The following is a 17158-nucleotide window of genomic DNA, read 5'->3' as shown; positions in this document are numbered from 1 at the left end:
CATCTTGCACCTCCTGTTTCCTCTCTGTATCTCCTGGTGTCTCTGTCCTTCTTCCCAGAGTCCTCTCTGTCTCCAGAAGAATGCCTAACATTTCTAGCTATTGGTTGTTCAGCTTTTTATTACACCAATCACAGCAATACACTTTCACATAGAGTATAAATATCTCACAACACATCTTAGCTACAAAGGAGCCTGGGAAAGACAGGTTCTGGCTTTGAAGTAGGGATGTGGAGAAGGATTTATGGCTTGGGAAGTTCCTCAAACATAGAAAAATATTCCAAAAGTGGCACTTTATGCTTCAGTTCTCTGGTCAGGGACCTTTTATTTTACCCAGATGGAAATCATGGGTAAGTGCTTCTATCTGTGATCTTTGGCTGTGTTTGTATCTCTCTCTCCCAGTGTTTGACAGTAATAGGTGAAGCAGGAGGCAGGTAGGTACCACAGTAGGTGGTGCCCTAATAGTGTTACAGCCCAGGGCATTTGGGACCATCAGCTTTGTAAGTATTGTATGGCTATTCTTGGCTGTCAACTTGACTGCATCTGGAATTAACTAAAACTCAAAAATGGAGGGTACACTTGTGAGTATGAAGTGTGAATGTCTACTTCTAATCCAGATCTTTAACTCAGATCTAACCTGGGCTGCACTTTTCTCTAGAAGTCTACGTAAGGACACAGAAGAAGGAAGCTTTTACTTCTTGAATACTTGCTCTCCCTCTTGCTGGCAAGTCCATTCCTTCACTGGCATTGGAACCAGATCCCAGCACATACAGACGACCAGCTGAGACATCCAGCCTTGTGGACTGAGCAACTACTGGTTTCTTGGACTTTCTGTTCATAGCCAGCCATTGGTGGATTAGCTGGATTATAGTCTGTAAGTCATTCTAATAAATGAGAGAGAGAGAGAGAGAGAGAGAGAGAGAGAGAGAATGAGAATTCATTCTGTAAGTTCTGTTACTCTAGAGAAACCTGACAAATACCAGTATATAGCTTGTATTATATATATGGGTAAGGCTAGGAAGTCAGGATTTCCTGGTCCTTGACAGCAGCTAGTGTCACAGCTTCTGAGCCTGGAGTGTCTTCAAACCATTGGCTCTAAAGACCAGACAGCCCTCTAGAAGCCTTGGGTGACCAGGGCTTGCAGTTTCTCTTCCCATGCTCCTTTCAGCCTTCTATGCCTCAGCTTGCCATTCTGTCTACTCTTATCAGACCCTTGCTTTTGCTCTGGCCATTTCCTGCAACTGTCAGTGTGCCCCTTCTTCAGCTGTCAAGCTGCCTGGTTCACTCTGCAGCTTGGCCTGCACATTGTTGAGCTGTTGCTGCTGCCATCTCTGCTACTCCAGTGTTTCTGCCATCACCACCTCCTACTGTCTCTACTGCTCCTTTCAGCACCATTAAAAGTAGACAAAACCACTTGAGAGAAGCCTCTTATTGAGTCTAATGTTGCAACACCGGTGGAGGCAGCGCAGGAGGGTGTCTCCCAGATGATGCATCAAGAACCAAATCTGTCCACTTAGGAAATGAGCATTTGGACCAATCACAGCATATCTCATGTACAAATGATGGTTTGTGTTTGCACCAATGATAGCACACCTAACACACATGGTTATTTGTGTTTACAGGTCTGTGGCAGTGCCTCTGCTAGGCCACCAGGGGAAGTGTGTTCCCTCTGTCCTGGGTGGAGATGGTTGTGGGATCATCTGAGTTCATTTGGGCTTCAGATAGTGAAGAGTCTGCTACAAACTGAAACAGTCTTGCCTGACTTTGTGTCTTCAGGAGCCAGAAAGAAACAGGGCAATCTTTGTGACCATGGAGTGTTCCAAACAGCTGCAACTGGCCTAAGGGTAGTTCACTTGACTGTTTGACTGGCAGTCTGCTCAAAGAAATCAAGGCAGACAGAATCCGATAGAGAATTCAGTAGTTGATAATTAGGGGGCACAATCTTTCCAATTCCCCAACATCTTTGCTTACTGACAAGAACATGAATATCAGTAGTACCTTCAATTAGAACTTAAAAACATATCATTAATAGTGATTTTTTTTTTCTTTTTGGTTTTCCAAAACAGGGTTTCTCTGTGTAGCCCTAGCTATCTTGGAACTTCTCTGTAGATCAGGCTGGCCTTGAACTCAGACATCTGCTTGCCTCTGTCTCCAGAGTACTGGGATTAAAGGCATGTGCCATCATGCCCAGCTAGTAGTAGCAATTTTTAAATGGAGTTTTAACAGTGCTTCATACCCACCCAGTGCCCCAGGAATAGGTGAATCTTTCTTATCTGTGTCAGTTGGAACGTGTATCTTTAATGGCTTTTGGGGGGAATTTATGGCATGATTGGCACACAAAGCTCTGGGCTTGTTCACCTTCTGGTAGTAAACAGGGCTTAGACTAGACTCTGACCATCACCTCAGGGATTGCCTTGGGATGGCATATGAACCAGTCAGAGCCAACTATTTTTACTGAAAGAAAAGAGGGTGTGGTCTGTGAGGACAGAGCATAGAGTCGCTGACAACAAGTTCTCACTGTAAGGAGCAATTAGGGATAGGAAGACCAAGTCTGGGTTTTTATTTATTTCTTTTTTGAGCCTTTGCTTACCTGAGTCAGTTACACTGCTGGGCTGTTCTGTTTCACAAGTAACTAAATCCTGTTTATTTGTTCAAAGACCATTTGCGTAGTTTCCTACCCAATGAGACCAGATTAATATTTTTATTTATACAACTCTTTGGGGCAGGTACTATTTATTAAGCCCATTTTACTTGAGAGAACTGAAACAACAAGACACTAAATAACTTGCCTAAGACCAAGTAACTACACAGAGGCAGAATTCACCCAAGGGCTTGAGACCTTAAAGCTGTCCTTAGCCAGTCTGCTCTTTGGTGGAGGGGGAAGGAGTCACTGAGGAAAGTGTGAAGTCTACCTGAGTTTAACCCCAGGAGGTCATGGGTTGAGAGGGACTTCAAACTTGGGCAAGCCAAGACCTTTTTGAGTGAGTAGAAACTTCATATGAAGTTGGTTCCTAGGTGGTTGGTTCCCTCTGGCAGGGAACATCAGGGTCCATTTCTATAGGGCCATGTCTGCTCTCCAGGCCTCCTTTTAAAACTCAGTTTTGGGGATTGGACCCAGAGCTTTGGATATGTTGAAGTCTTCTGCTGAGCTACGCCCCTACTCCTTGCTTCTTCGAGACAGGCTTTCATTGTTTAGCTCAGCCTGGCCTTGAAGTTTGGTATGTAGCCAAGGCTAGCCTTGAACTCTGTAACCCTTCAGTCTTGGCCTCCCCAGGCTGGGATAACAAGTATATGTCATCACATCCAGTTTCTCTCCTGGCTGACCCTACAGTGACCTGTGCTCAGCATTCGCCTGTTTTTCCAGGTACAGGGACTAAGTATTGGTTCTCAACTTGTGGGTCACATATCATATCCTGCATATAGATATTTACATCGCGACTCACAACAGTAGCAAACTTATGGTTATGAAGTACCAACTAAATAATTTTATGGTTGGGGATCTCCACAACATGAAAAACTGTATTAAATGGCTACAACATTAGGAAGTCTGGAGAACAACCGCATTAAAGGCACAAGCACCCACTGTCCCACTAACAAATGATTTCTAAGCAATTATAATTTTTTAAAGAGGAAAAAAAGTGTCACTTAATATTAACTTTAGCTTTCATTAAAAGCTTGGGGGGGTTTATAGGGAAATACACTTTTAAAAAAGGGCCACTTCAGACCACCCACGGGCCTGGCTGTGAGCAGACTGGTAGGGATGCAAGTACTCTTTCCCTTAGGTTCCGGGTTGACGTGGGCACCCAACCGAGACCTGAGCAGAGGCAGCCCAGGACGAGGAGAGGGGCTTTCTTTCCTTTCGAAAGGGTGGCTCCTGAGTCTGGGGAAACTGAGGCGGGCGCGCTCTTACATTGCCAGAAGACCTCGTTGGTTTTGCAGGGCGGGGCAGCGCAGGGCTGGCTCTGTTCCTAGGCAGATGGGTGGGTGAGGCATCCCGTTTGCGAGATAGGGGAGCGCAGGTGGCTGTGCCCGCAGCGGCACCAGGCCGGGTGGCCTCGGGCTCCCCGCCCCCGGTGGGCGGGCCCGGGGCGGAGCGCACAGGCGGGGTGGGCCGGGGACGCGAGGCGGAGCGGGGCCCCCGCACAGGCCGCGGCGGCTGGCTCGGCCCTACGGTCCCAGCGGCGGCTGCAGGAGGAAGCCCGGCGGCTGCGGAGGAGGGGAGGCGGAGAGGCCGAGGCCGCTCGCGAAGACGCTCCCCGGCTCCGCAGGGAAAGGTACGGCGCGGCCTCGCCGGCGCGGGCGCAGGCAGCCACGGCGCCTGGCAGGCGAGGGGCTTCCGACGGAGGCCGGCGATGGGCAGAGGCGGCTGTCCCGGGCGGCCACGACCTCGGGGTCCGGGCCGCATCCCCCGGGCGCCCGGCACGGCGGCGCAGACAAAGCCGGCTAGATACTCGGCGGCCCGGAGGGTGCGCGCCGGGGAGCGGAGAGAGCGCTGCTCGCGGCGGCGGCAGGGGCCCGGCATCCGCGGGTGTCTTTGGGACAGCGGGAAGAATGGGGAGCAGCTCTCCCGAGGGCCGCCCCGGGGCTCGCAGTCTGCCCCGGGTTTGGCGGGAGCCAGGTTCCCGTAGGGCAGGGGGAGTTGGAGCAGTCACTTACCCGGGAAGGGGTGCCGAGGCCGGCTGTCTGCCTGGGGGTGGCGCGGCTGTGGAGCAGGTGAGCGGTCCGCGGACCCCTCGGATCTTGCACCAGGAGCAAGCACCGCATCGTGCTTGATCCTTTTCCAGCCGTACCCACAGGTTGTTGGAAGTACTGGTAGTGTCACAGCGTGGCCCTGCCTGGGGTCCGCTTGGGGGAAACAGCAGGTGCTGAGCGGAGGTCAGCGGGGCTGGGGGTAAATGCAGGGTCAGGAAGGTAAGTAAATTGCCTTCGTATTTGCGTTCTGCTACCTCTTGCAGAGGAAGAAATATTGCTGTGCCTGAAGGGCCTTGCTTCCTCGTAGGCTCCTGGGCCCTGTGGCCATCCCTTATGTGTCCCCCAGGTTTCTTACCTGGCAGCTTGTGAGAACAGGCCTATGTCGTTCCTCTCATAGCAGTCTCCCTTTTGGGCCTTGAACCTCGCTCTCTTGAAGCCAGGGAGCCAGTTCCCATTATAGTGTGTCTTCTTCCGAAATTCCATCCTTAGCAGTGCCCCTAAGAGGCACCCCGCCCAGGTCTCCAGTGGCCACTCTAGCAGGCTTTGCCACCTAAAAGCTGTGTCCCAGAGTTATATTCTTCCCCGGGCTCTCCAGTTACTCCCTCCTGCCTGTCTTAGCCTGCTTTCCTACAGCCACTTCACCTAGCTCTTACATGTTGGAGGGCTCCAGGGCTCTGTTCTCAGCACCTTCTTTCCTGGCTCTCCTTTCCATCCCCCGTTTACTTTCTACCCCCGTTTTCATCCTTGTGATTTAAAAAAATTTATGAGCACAAATATATCATTTTTGATTTATTTTATGTGCACTGGTATTTTGCCTGGTGAGGGAGTCTGATTCCCCTGTTGTGAGCTGCCATATGGGTGCTGGGAATTGAACCCCAGGTCCTTTGGAAGAACAGCCAGTGCTCTTAACTGCTGACCCATCTCTCTAGCCTCGAACACAAAGATCTTAAGTGTTTCACGCTCATGATTTTGAATAGCAGATTTTGTCTCTGGCCCCAGGTGGGTCCCATCACTCTTCCGATTGACAGAAAACTTATGTGGATCTCTGACAACACGGGACAGGAACCTCTCTGATCCTGCCATCTGAAAATGACTGGTAATCTACCCATCTTTTAGGACAGCAGCATGAACTCCTTTCTGCCCACCCTTCACAGCCAGTCCCAGAACAAGGCCTTTTGGTTCTTTCTACAAAGTCCATCTAGGATCTATTCTCCATGCTCAGATTCTGTTGCTATCACTGCAGGCTACTTGCCCCAGGCCAAGCCACCTTTTAAGTCTCCTGAAGCACTACAGTAGCCCTCTCCCAGAGCTCCCACTAACCTTCTTTGCATCTATTTTTAACAGAGTAGCAAGAATAACATAGAACATTTTGATCAGATCATTTTATTCCTTGATAGCTTATGACACTTGAATAAAATCTCAAAGCCTCCCCGTGGCCTATCTGACCCTCTGTCATGTGGCCACTGATGATTTCCCAGCCTATTTGACTCTTGTCACCTTTATAGTCTCCCTGGCAGACAAATTGAGTCACATCTGTCTCTTCAACAATGTAAGCTTTTCTCCACCCCAGACTTTGCTTTTGATGCCTTCCTTGACTTGAAGATTATTTTCCAGCCCCCCTTTTTTCTCCCAGATACTCTTTGCTTATTTTTTTTTTATTCTAAATTTAAATATACCTTCCTCAGGTACCAGCCTGGTCTATGTAGAAGGCCCCTCCTCTACACGTGATTCACCATAGAACTTGCTTTACTTTCTTATTTTATATTTCAGAGTTGCTAACTCCCTGTTACAGTTGTCTTTACTTTCCTTGGGCTTCTTAAGGGCTAGAACCTTGACTGGTTGGCCCATTTCAGGTCTCCTAAAAGCTCTGTCTGTTGGCAAGTTGGCCCATTGCTGTATCTGATGCATCTTGCTTGGTGCCCTGTAGGTACCACTCAGGAAATCTTGAGCTGTAAGGGTGAAGTTGTGCTAGGCAGAAAGACAAGACTGTTTCAGTTAGCACAGGAGACTCTTAAAGCCTTAATTGATCCTGAAGAGTTTTGTTTCCACAAAAGCAGTTCTGCAAATTGCTGCAAGAATGTGAGCCAGCCAGTAGGATGTGGAAAAAGGGAAGCTGAGAAGATATAGCCAAATAATTTCCTTTGCTTTCTTGGCTGGAAATCAAGGTGTATGTGTTTGAGACAGTGGGTATGTGGAATGTAGGAAGCAGGGTCTCTAATTCAGGACACAGGAACAGCCTGGGATGTAGTTCAGTCTACTTCCTTGGGTGGCTTCTGCATGCTCAAACCCAGGGGGCCAGGGAGTTAAGAGGAAGAAGAAGCTGAGGTTGGGGGGTGTGCATTTTTATGAACCTTCATCTTGCTATCCTCAGCTTTCCAGTTTGCACAGAATAGTCAAGGGAGTGTTGAATCATGGGGCTAATACTTCGGAGTAGAGGGGGGAAAGCCAGGGGACCTCTGATAGGGAAGGCAGGGAGCCTAGGGTAGATCCAAAAGTCATACTGTGAGTCAGGTATTTGGGGTGAGGATGGCATATCTAGAAAATACCATGAACTGGCACAGGAGGGAGCAAAAAAGGAAAGGTGAAAAAATCTGGTCAAGGGCAAGTGGGTTGGCAAGGTCCTAGTGTGCTCAGTACGCACTAGGCATTGCTTAAGACTCTTCAGATTGACTCTAATGATCTTAGGAACCTTCATGGTTGTCCTTTCTTCCATTTTATTGAGGGCAGACTGGAGGTACAGTAAGTACTACAACTAATAGTGGTGGAGTGAGGTCTGGACCCAAACCATCTGGCTCTGGCATGCAGACCTCTTGGATTTTGGCCAGTGGAGGCTTAACAGACAAGGACCCTCCCTGCCTTGCAGAGGTGCCTGATACCCTTAAAAGCAGGAGTCTTGCTTGGGATGGGCTGCTAAGACTCTCTGCTTCTGACCTTCCTCTCCTCTGTGTCAGATAATTGGGGCTCATGCACACTGATATCAAGGTTCTGGGAGGATGACTTGTGCTTCTAGTCTTAACACTAATTAGAATGTCACCTCTTGGTTTATGTCCCTGTCACTGCTTCTGTGAATTCTTCCTCCCTGGAGAGGACAAAGCTCAATAGGGCTCCAGAGACAAGCTGGCCTTTTCACGATCCGGCCTAGAACAATGAGGCAGTGCTTCAAGCTTGACTCTTGGATAGGATGTTGAGTGCAGAGCCCAGGGATAAAGAAGATGGATTGGGAGTGGCATTGGCCTCGCTTTGCCTTGCTGTAAAATGGGATGAGAGAGACTTTTTTCTCTACTGCTGGAGGCAGTGGAGGTCAGCAGTTTGAAGGGGTGCCCGTTCTGGGGCCCAGGGCAGGGCAGCTGTGCCTGTGAGCCTTTTCCAGGGATATGTTGGATACATGACCCCTCTAGGCTATGGGCTGGCTGAGGAGGGGCTGCTGACTACATGGGGGTGATGCTTATTACAAATCTGAGCCCCAGAGTTTAGGGGATCTGTTCTTCCACTTGGGCAGATCCTCTGTCTCCTCCCAAGAAGAGAAAGCAGGATTGTTGAAATTCTCATCTGCATTTGGGGAAACTGAGGCATATATCAAGTACATTGCTGTAGTTGTCAGGAGGTTCATGGAGAAGGCCTGTCTATGCCTGTACCCTAGTTTGCTGAGTTCATTTGGAAGCGAGTGCAGAGCCTGTGCTGGACACTGGATTTTCTTAGATGTCATTGGCACCTGGAATCTCCTATGCCCAGCCTGGTGTTCAGAGGTAACAGGGACAAAGGGCGTTGTCCTCACTGTTGAGGAAATAAAAGAGAGCCAGCCAGGCCAGGTGCACTTTGGAGAGAAGCTTCCTGGAAGAAGTTGTGTTTTGCGAGTGTCTCGAAGCCTGTCAGAGGACTGGTGGCATCCCCAGAGTGGGAAACGAGGTCAGGCCTGGGGAAGTGGGTTGAAGCCAGGCTGGGAAAAAAACTTGATTGCGCAGCTGCAGAACCTGGACTTACACCAGGCCCCAGGGAACCACCGAAGGTTACAGGCCATGGCTGTCACAATATGATTAGAGCTGTGGTTAAAAAAAAAAAAAATGCTTCTCAGACTTGAGCACAGATATACCACCTGTTCAACTTAGTAAAATGCAGGTCAGTCCTGTCTGATTGAGTGCGTCCAGGGCAATGTCTGGGAATAATGCATTTCCCCCCTTTGCTTTTCTGTCTCTCTTGAGACAGTGTCTCACTGTGTAGCTGTTCTGGATAGAACTCTTTACATAGAACAAACTGGCCTCCAACTCGCAGAGACCTTCCTGCCTCAGCTCCCAGAGTGCTGGGATTAAAGATGTGCCTCATGCCTTGTTGAGATTGCATTTTTAAGAGCATAGGCTGTGTAGAATTACTACTCTATTGGCCACTTAGTGCAGTGAATTTGGACCTGTGTCTTGAGTGACAGTCTCAGTTTAGATGGTACCTACAGGAGGTTCCCTCAGTCCCTTGGAGGCTGTTTTGGCAGAGTTCAGGGAGCAGCCTCTGTTGGGGAAAGGAGCCGATGGAGGAAGTGCAGAAAGGCCTGTGGAGGATGCTTGTGAGTAGCCTGCTTGGAAGTAGGGCTAGATGAGGGACCTGTGGGTGTTTGGGTCTGATTTCTTGGAGTTCCATGACCACAACGGGGTGTCTCGGGTGACTGGATCTCACACAGGGTGACATGTAGATGACAGGCAAGGCACCTTATCTCTGCCTGCAGCCTAGTGTGGTGGGGGAGCCAATCTGGGACAAGCACCCTTCCTCTAGGCTGGGCGGAGCAAGCGATTGGCTGCAGCTGGCTTCAGCTCCAGCATAGCTGACACTTCTGACAAGCCCTCTGTCTTCCTCAAGCATGCACTCTCCTTCCCTGTAGCCCTGTGAGAGTCCCTGTAGCTGCTGTTGATGGTCACATGAGTTGCAGGCTGTGGTCTTGCTCTGCCCTGGTCACCTCCCCAGTGTTTTTGGGAGCCAGGGATTGGATGAAGCACTGCAGGCAAGTGTCTGCTCCCTTTTGCCACCTCAGTTTCCTTGTCTGTAAACAGAGAGGTTCTGTTCTCCTATGGAGTGATGTCACAGAGTTTGTTGGGTGGGGCACTGTGTATTTCCAGAGTAGGAGCTTAATACACCTAAGTTCTGGTTTACCACTAAACGTTGTGTGCTAATGATGCAGTAGAGTGAGTAATTTGTGTGGAAAACTGTCTGGCTGCTTTGGGCTCTCCCAAGGCTTCTTGCTGTCCCCGTTCAGCACAGCTTAAAATCAGTTGAGGTCCCATTAGATGCTGGCACCACCAGCATGCAGTCACCACTCTCCGGCAAAAGGTGGGAAGACAAACACTGAAGGTGAATGCCACCTTGTGCCCAGAGGGGCTGGGGGTGACCTGCTTTTAGGTTGAGTTCTGCAGGTGTTCTCCCAGTTCTTCAAAGGAGGGTATAGTCAAGCCTGTCACCCTACTTTGCCAGGCCTTCCCAAGGGGTGAGAGGGTACCATTTCTCAAGGACTGCTGTAAGCCTCCTTAAGGATTAGGAAACAAGAAAAGAAGTTGGCTGGTCTGCTGTACCATCCTGTTGGGTGGGTCATGCTGTGGTTATGAACATTGGAGAGGTCCAGACAAGTTATATAGGAAAGAAAGAAGATCTTATGTTTCTCAAGCTGATTTGGCTAAGGAAATATGTGTTTTTAAAGGTTTCCTAATAGCTTTCCAAACAGGAGAGTCTCCTTTGGAATGGCTGGTGTGGATGGATGCTGCTCACTGGAAACCACAAACATGGATGGTGGACGGGCTCAGCTTGGGAGGAAAGGAGGAGTTGAAGACGAGCTTCCTGAGAGATGGGGTTGGTGGGACAGTCGGTGGACACAAAGGGCTTGGCAGAGGGAGGGAGATGCTAGATGGATCCCAGGCCCAGAGCTGGTCTTTGGCTCTTGTTGTCTCTGCTCTCTTCCTTGGGTGAATGTTTGAGGGACCCAGAAGGACTAATCTGATGTCCAGGATCTAAAGAGCAGGTTTGGCTCTTCTGATTCTGGGAGGGACTTCTGCAAGCTTCACACTACCTTGCCACTTTCTTGATGTACTCCTCTTTCACCCTCTCATTCAGAAGTTACCTGAGCAGGGTCATGATCTCTGGGCAAGAAGCTGAACCTCCCCGTGACTCAGTTTCTTATTTATGCCGCGGGGATGCTATTACCTCCTTTGAAGGGCTGTATGACGTGGAGCACCGGCTTGCAGTTTTCACTGGTGTGATTAACAAATGGATGGAAGTGATATATATCTCCAGGAAGGATCCAGGGAAGGGCCTACCTTAGGTGAGAGAGACAAAAGCCAGCAGAAACACCCCCCTCAAGGCTGGGGTGGAGTCCTGCTGGACCAGTGCTGTGCTTAGGAACAGGAAGAGTAGGGGCTAGGGCAGCAGGAACTGGCCGCGGTAGTAGTCGCCAGTGGGGTGAGGAAGTAGGGGAGAGCTAAGATATCATAGATGTGGTCCTGGGGGCCTGAGGATCCCTGTGAGAGACCAGTGGCCAAGCAGGACGTGGTGTTAACTTGGTGTAATCCCAGTGGTAGGAAGTGGCCCATTGTTTCAGGTTGGGTTATATAATGAGACCCTATCTTAAAACTTAAACCAAACCAACCAACCAAACAAACAAACAAAAATAGCAACAACAACAAACAAAAAGTAAGAGACTGGTAGGAGCCTGTCTTAGTTACTTAGGCCATGGGGAACCAGGCAGTGTACACAGTGAAGGTATCTGTGCCCTTCATGGCTTAACGTGTGGGGAGTAGTTGCTTATGTGACCCTGAGTGTCAGATTCTGTCATTCTGCAAAATACCAGGAGTCTGATTCTGTGACCTTCTCAGAGTGGGTGTGGCTTGTGCAGGACGGGGAGGAGGTGGTGTTCTGGGGTGCCTGTCCCCCGCTACCCTGTGATTGGTGAGGACAGTCTGAGCTCTCCCACCCTTCACCTGCACATCTGCAGTGTGAAGACTCTTTGTTCAGCAGCTCAGGTGGGGAGACAGGGTGTGGCCTCCCAGCAGTCCTAGAGGAGGGGCCCACTTGTCAGGTGCTGACAAGCCTTGGGCTGCCTTGGGCCCCTGGGGAGTCTGGGCAGAGGATACTCACTGGAGCTCCCCACCAGCCTCAGCCCAGCCCTATGATAAGTTGTGTCCCTGTGTCCTTTGCCCTTGCTCTTGAACAGGCTGGAGCCTGAGGCACTCTGCAAGTCCAGGGGTAGAGGGCTAAGGTTAGAGGCTGGAGAAAAGCGTTTGCATTTAGGCACAGCTGGGTGACCTGGTGTGGGGTGTGATACCCCTGCCATTCAGTCCTCTGTCTGCTTAGGGAAGAGTGTTAAGGTCAGGAGAAGCCTTACTTGGAAGTGAGTTGGGATTTATTAGAGAACGAAGAACCTAGCCACCCCTGCCAGTTATGAGCCAGTTCCTGCCCCACCCCATCTTCATGGGCTACTACTGTCTTGTTTCAACAGAAAGGTGGCACTGGTCAAACCCAGGTTCTGCTGCATCTGGCTTGCTGCTCTCTCCTCATCCAGTATCCCCCTCAGAACCTGCACCCAAACCTTCAACTGTGCTCCACCCCTACTCTACCTGTCTTCTTGCTGTCTTGATTCTGGGGTAGAGGGTGTTGTCCATGGAAGGCTACAAACCCTAGACTCCAAATCAATAGATTTTAGGACAATGTTGGCAGGAGACACCTAGGATGGCCTGCAGGAAAACACTTTGAAGAAAGTATTAAAAGAGTTTTCATTATTCAGTACACGGGACTCTCACTCTCCTTGACTTTGATAAATTAACACAAAACCATACGTAATGCAAAACTTTGTGAGTTAGATGGGAAGGGTTTGGAGTTTGGAGAGTGGCTTTGGGAAAGACAATGGGGCGCGACCCTGACTGAAATGGAAGAGTGAGTTGGAGTGTCTCACAGGATGACTTGTGTGACCTTCCTGAACCTTGCTTCTCACGTCTGTAACATGGAAGCGCTGCTGTGGGGTCCAGCACCTTCCGCAGGAAGGTGTTTAGCATTACACTCTGTACCTTCAACTTGCCCCATAAAAGATAGTGACAACAATGACAGAATGCTTGAGAGACCTTTGGCTTCAGAGTCAGGGAGTTACTGAGTCTCTTTGAACTTAACAAAAAGACTTGAAGGTTATGTCTGTTGCATAAACTCGGTGTCTTGGCTCCCCAGGTGTTTTATGGGATAAGTCACAGGCCCTAGACCCATCTGTGGCTTTTTCTGGGAACACCATTGGCTTTGCAGGCTGCTTGCTTGTGTATGGATAGTGTGAAGAACCTTTCCTTGTCTGGTCTCGTGCATTTGTTAGCACCCTAAACTCACCAGGAGGGGGAAGTCTTGGACTAGTGAGAGAAGGTGACTGTCTAGTGGGGATCATGGGTTATCACTCCTGGTGTTTCCATTTGGCCGGGCAAAGCCTTATCCTGTACCTTGTTTATGCAGGAGAAACGAAGGTGAAGGCTAGAGTTTGATGGTGTTTGCCTGGCAAACCTAAGCTAGCCCCTGGGACAGGGAGACTAGAGTGGTCTATAGCCTACTCTGCCAAGCACCCAGGCTACAAGGTAGGTGGCCTCCTAGTGACAGTCCCAGGTTTTGGCCGTGCCACCCGGGGCGAGTTGCCAGGCTTTGAGTGACTCTCCCAGCCCCAAGTGCCTGGCATAATATTTACAGTGTCAGTGTGTGGAGAGGAGTAGGACAGGAGAAAGGCTGAGCCTGGGACAACCCTTGGGATTGCTGCCCTAGGTGAGGGTGGTGAGGGTGAGGGCCTGGGAACTGGGTAAAGACTGAGCCGAGTCTGATCCTGCTGTGACCTCCACCTGCTCTCTTCAGCCCTCTTAGCCTGCTTCCTCATCTGTACAACGGGTGGATGTAGTGAATGGAAAACCCAGCCTAGAGCTTGGTATAGAATACGAGAATCAAATAGCAGTCTGTCTGCATCTGTTGTTGGATTGGGGGGTTCTTTTGTTAATGTAAGTGCTTTTTGGGATCATGTACCTCAGCTTTGTAATTTGTGCTATAATGGCAGGGTTGGGCTTTGGTAGTTTTGCTAGGAAGGGGTTTATTGAAGACAAGGACACCCTTCTTGTAAATGTTCCCCGGATCCAGCAGACCTCAGACAGCCCTGCTGTTGTGGGGCTGAAGGGTTTTGAATGCAATGAGCACAAGTCTCAGGCTCTGTGACTCAGGAGAGAGGATAGGCTTGCTGGACACCCCTGCCCCCCGGGTTTACTGTCAGGCACAGTTGGGCTTTGTGCAGAGTCACGAGGGCCACTGAGGGATGAGGGGGAGCTGAGTGGCTGAGCTGTGTTCACAGCCTCAGTTCTTGTGAGTGGTTTTGAAAGAGTCAGCAGAAAGTGCTGACTGTGCTAGTTTCCTTTGCCCCAGCACTGTGGCCAGTGTGTGGGAGGGGAGAGGAAAGCAGCTCACCAGGAAGCTACCCCTGCATCTGCCAGCTTGTACCTCCTAGGTGCCTATCTTTCAATATCCACCAATCTGTTGCATCTGGCCCTGGATATGATGACTCATATCCGGGGTGGATCGGCCTGTGTCTGCAGGTGATGCAAGGTGCTTTTGCCTCTTGCTGTAGGTGGTGCCTAGTCAGTGCAGGTGATGCCCAGTGCGGCTCTGCTGTGTTCAGGGGTGTGTGCGCTAGGGGCTGTGCCCTGCAGAAGCTTGTTCACCTCTGGTGATGACCTTGGCAGGAGAAGAGAGCCCAGGCTTCACCCCTTAATCTATGGGGCCTGCATTGTGGTATTTGGTCTTGGGTAGGCTTTGATCTTTCCCACACTCTAGACTATGAGGGGTGACATGGTTAACTCAGTGACAAGAGCCAATCTGGGTTTATCCCAGCAATGTCATGACTGGTCACCGAAGTCACGCTGGCCTGCCTTGCCTTGGCTCCACATCCTCCCCTTGTGAGTTCCGGGAGGTCCACACAGCATTCTCACTTCCTCCGAGCCAGCGCCTTCCCCGTCCCTCGCCCCGACTTCTTTCTTTGTGGCTTTTAGCTCTGACCTGTCAGGTTCTTAAGAGGACAAGGCTGCCACAGAGTAGCACTCATTAAAACCTGCTCAGTGAATAAAAGATTTGTCCCTACCACCTGGCTCTGGTTCAACATGGATTTCTCTCACACTTTGTGTGTGCTGTCTAGTCTCTTCAGATCTGCCCAGCCCCTGTGAATTAATAAGAAACTCACATCCCATCCACATTCCCTGTGCCTACTCAGACTCCACAGCCACTGGGACACAGCCTGTGAGACTGTGATGCTATTGACTGAGTGATTGTATGCCTCCTTCCCTTGGGAGGGTAGGGATGGAGAATGCTGTTCATGGGGCATTCTGTCATCTAATGGGTGGGCCTGGACTCTCCCTAAGAATAGCTTGGAGCTTGTCTGTGTGGCTGTCTATGTGAGACTCGTGGGTGTGGCTTAAGACCCTGCAGAGAAGGTGGGTTGCATCCTCCCCTGAGATATCTTTGCCCAACCCTTCAGGCATGGAAGGAAGGTCAGGGAATGCATCTGGTACCTTGGGTTTCAGGGCTCAGTAGGAGACCTTTGGTAGGGACAACAGGGGGCACCTTGATTTCATGTGGAGAGTTTTTTCATCAACAGTACCTGTAAGCACCACCATTTGGGACTGAAACCCACTCCTTCCCTGACTGTATTAAGATCCCCAGTCTGGATCTTAGCTGCCTCTTTGTACCTTTGAGTTAACCAGCTGTGAACCTGAGCTCTGTCTCTATAATTTGATGCTGTGTTCTCCACAGGGTCAAATGCAGTACAAGGCAAGGCTGAATCTTGTAGGAGACAAAACATGTAAATAAAGATCTCACTGAGTCCTTCTGTTGGGGAGCATAGGATCCAGACCAGGGCAAGTGTGATGGCTGTTCCCACTTAGGGGATGCAGAAAGGCTTTTCAAGCTTGTTCACTTAAACCTGGCCTATGTCCTGGGCCCTCTCCTGCAGGGGAAGTGTCTCTGCAGAGGCTGCAGAGGAAGGGAAAGAAGGGATGGATGTGTTGGTAAGGACACTCATGGATTGAGGTGTATCCAGTCCTGGCTGCAGAGGACTTTGGAAGTCAGGTAGTGATAGCATAAAGGGGGATCTTGGCCATGCTCTGGCCTTAGCTTTGCCAGCCTCCTCCCCTGATATACCATCAGTCCCCTTGGAGTCTCTGCATTTGGAGCCTTCAGCTGAAATAGCTTCACAGGTGATCCTAAAATAATGCTCATGCTTGGACTCCATTCTGTGTAGTCCAACCTAAGGTGCCGCGAGTGTAGGTGTTAGTAGACATCTCCTGGGGAATGTGATGTTCCTGTCAGTGTGCCTGGCTTCTAGTTCTGCATTTTAGAACAGAGGGGATGGAGTTCCTGAGTGATGGAGGAGGTACCCTGGGATCACCCTCAAGGCTTCGCGCATAGGAAACTGAAGATTATTCATTATCTATTTCTGGGCAATAAATTACTTCAACACTAGTAGTTCTAAAACAGTGAAATCATCACTTGTAGCTCATCTGTGAGTTGAGCTAGGTGGCTCTGGCTCAGGGTCTCCCAGGAGGCTGCAGACACCTGAAGGCTGGGGGGACTGGAGGATCTACTTCCATGGTGGGTCACTCCTGCTTGGCAGGATGGCATGGCCACTGTGTCTTTTATAACCCAGTGTCAGATATCACATTTTATCATTTCTGCAATATCCTCTTAGCTACAAAGATGAGGTGAAGAGGAGAGGGCTACACTAAGGCACAGAAGTCAGCAGTCATGAACTCTGGCCTGGTAGGTGGGTTATGGGCTGACCCTATTCTCCTACCATGTTCTCTCTCTCACCACAAGACAACAGGAGTGTCCCCACGGAATGGGTAGCTCTGTCAGCCTTCACATTCCTGCTTTGAAATTACTTAATGTGCGAGGAGGGCCTGTGACCTTTCCCGGGTGGGCTTGCTTCCTCCAAACTCCACCTACATCTTTTCAGCTGGCTCAGTCTTCTCTGTAGTGACTCCCACCGGGTACAGGTGGGGGCCTGTGGGACAATGGAGAAATATTGCTGCCATGTGCTCGGCGGCTCTAGGCCTCTGCATGCATTGTCACACGGCCCGTTTTATTGATGAGGTCACCTGTCTTAGGTTTGTATTGTGATAAAACACTGACCAAAAATTAACCTGAGGAAGAAAGGATTTATTTGGCTTATGTGTCCTGAGTCACAGTCCACAGAAGAAAGCCAAGACAGGACCTGAAGCAGAGGCTGTGGAGGGGTGCTGCTTACTGGCTTGTTCCTCATGCTTGCTCAGCCTGTTTTTTTATAGAACCTGGGATCACTTTTCCAGGGATAGGACCACTATAATGGACTGGGCCCTCCCCTTCTACATCGTTAATCAAGAAAGTGCCTTACTGACTTGCCTATAGGCAAGGTGAGGTTTCCTGTCACAGATAACTTTAGCTTGTGTCAAGTTAACAACAAACCAAA

The 17158-nt window shown here is 50.0% G+C and overlaps 1 protein-coding gene across 1 annotated transcript in view; it reads left to right on the top strand.

The window, feature by feature from the left end:
• The first annotated feature begins 4045 nt into the window (after positions 1-4045).
• Positions 4046-17158, top strand: part of Smox (spermine oxidase) — a 33739-nt gene continuing 20626 nt past the window's right edge. The window contains exon 1 of the mRNA XM_051183342.1: positions 4046-4271. The gene's annotated coding sequence lies outside the window, so the exon portion shown is untranslated. The remainder of the gene's footprint in view (positions 4272-17158) is intronic.

Source organism: Phodopus roborovskii, unplaced genomic scaffold, assembly GCF_943737965.1.
Source record: "Phodopus roborovskii unplaced genomic scaffold, PHOROB, whole genome shotgun sequence".
NCBI classification, from domain to species: Eukaryota; Metazoa; Chordata; class Mammalia; order Rodentia; family Cricetidae; genus Phodopus; species Phodopus roborovskii.
Note: the sequence above shows the minus strand (reverse complement) of the source record. Positions and strands in the feature narration are given on the sequence as shown.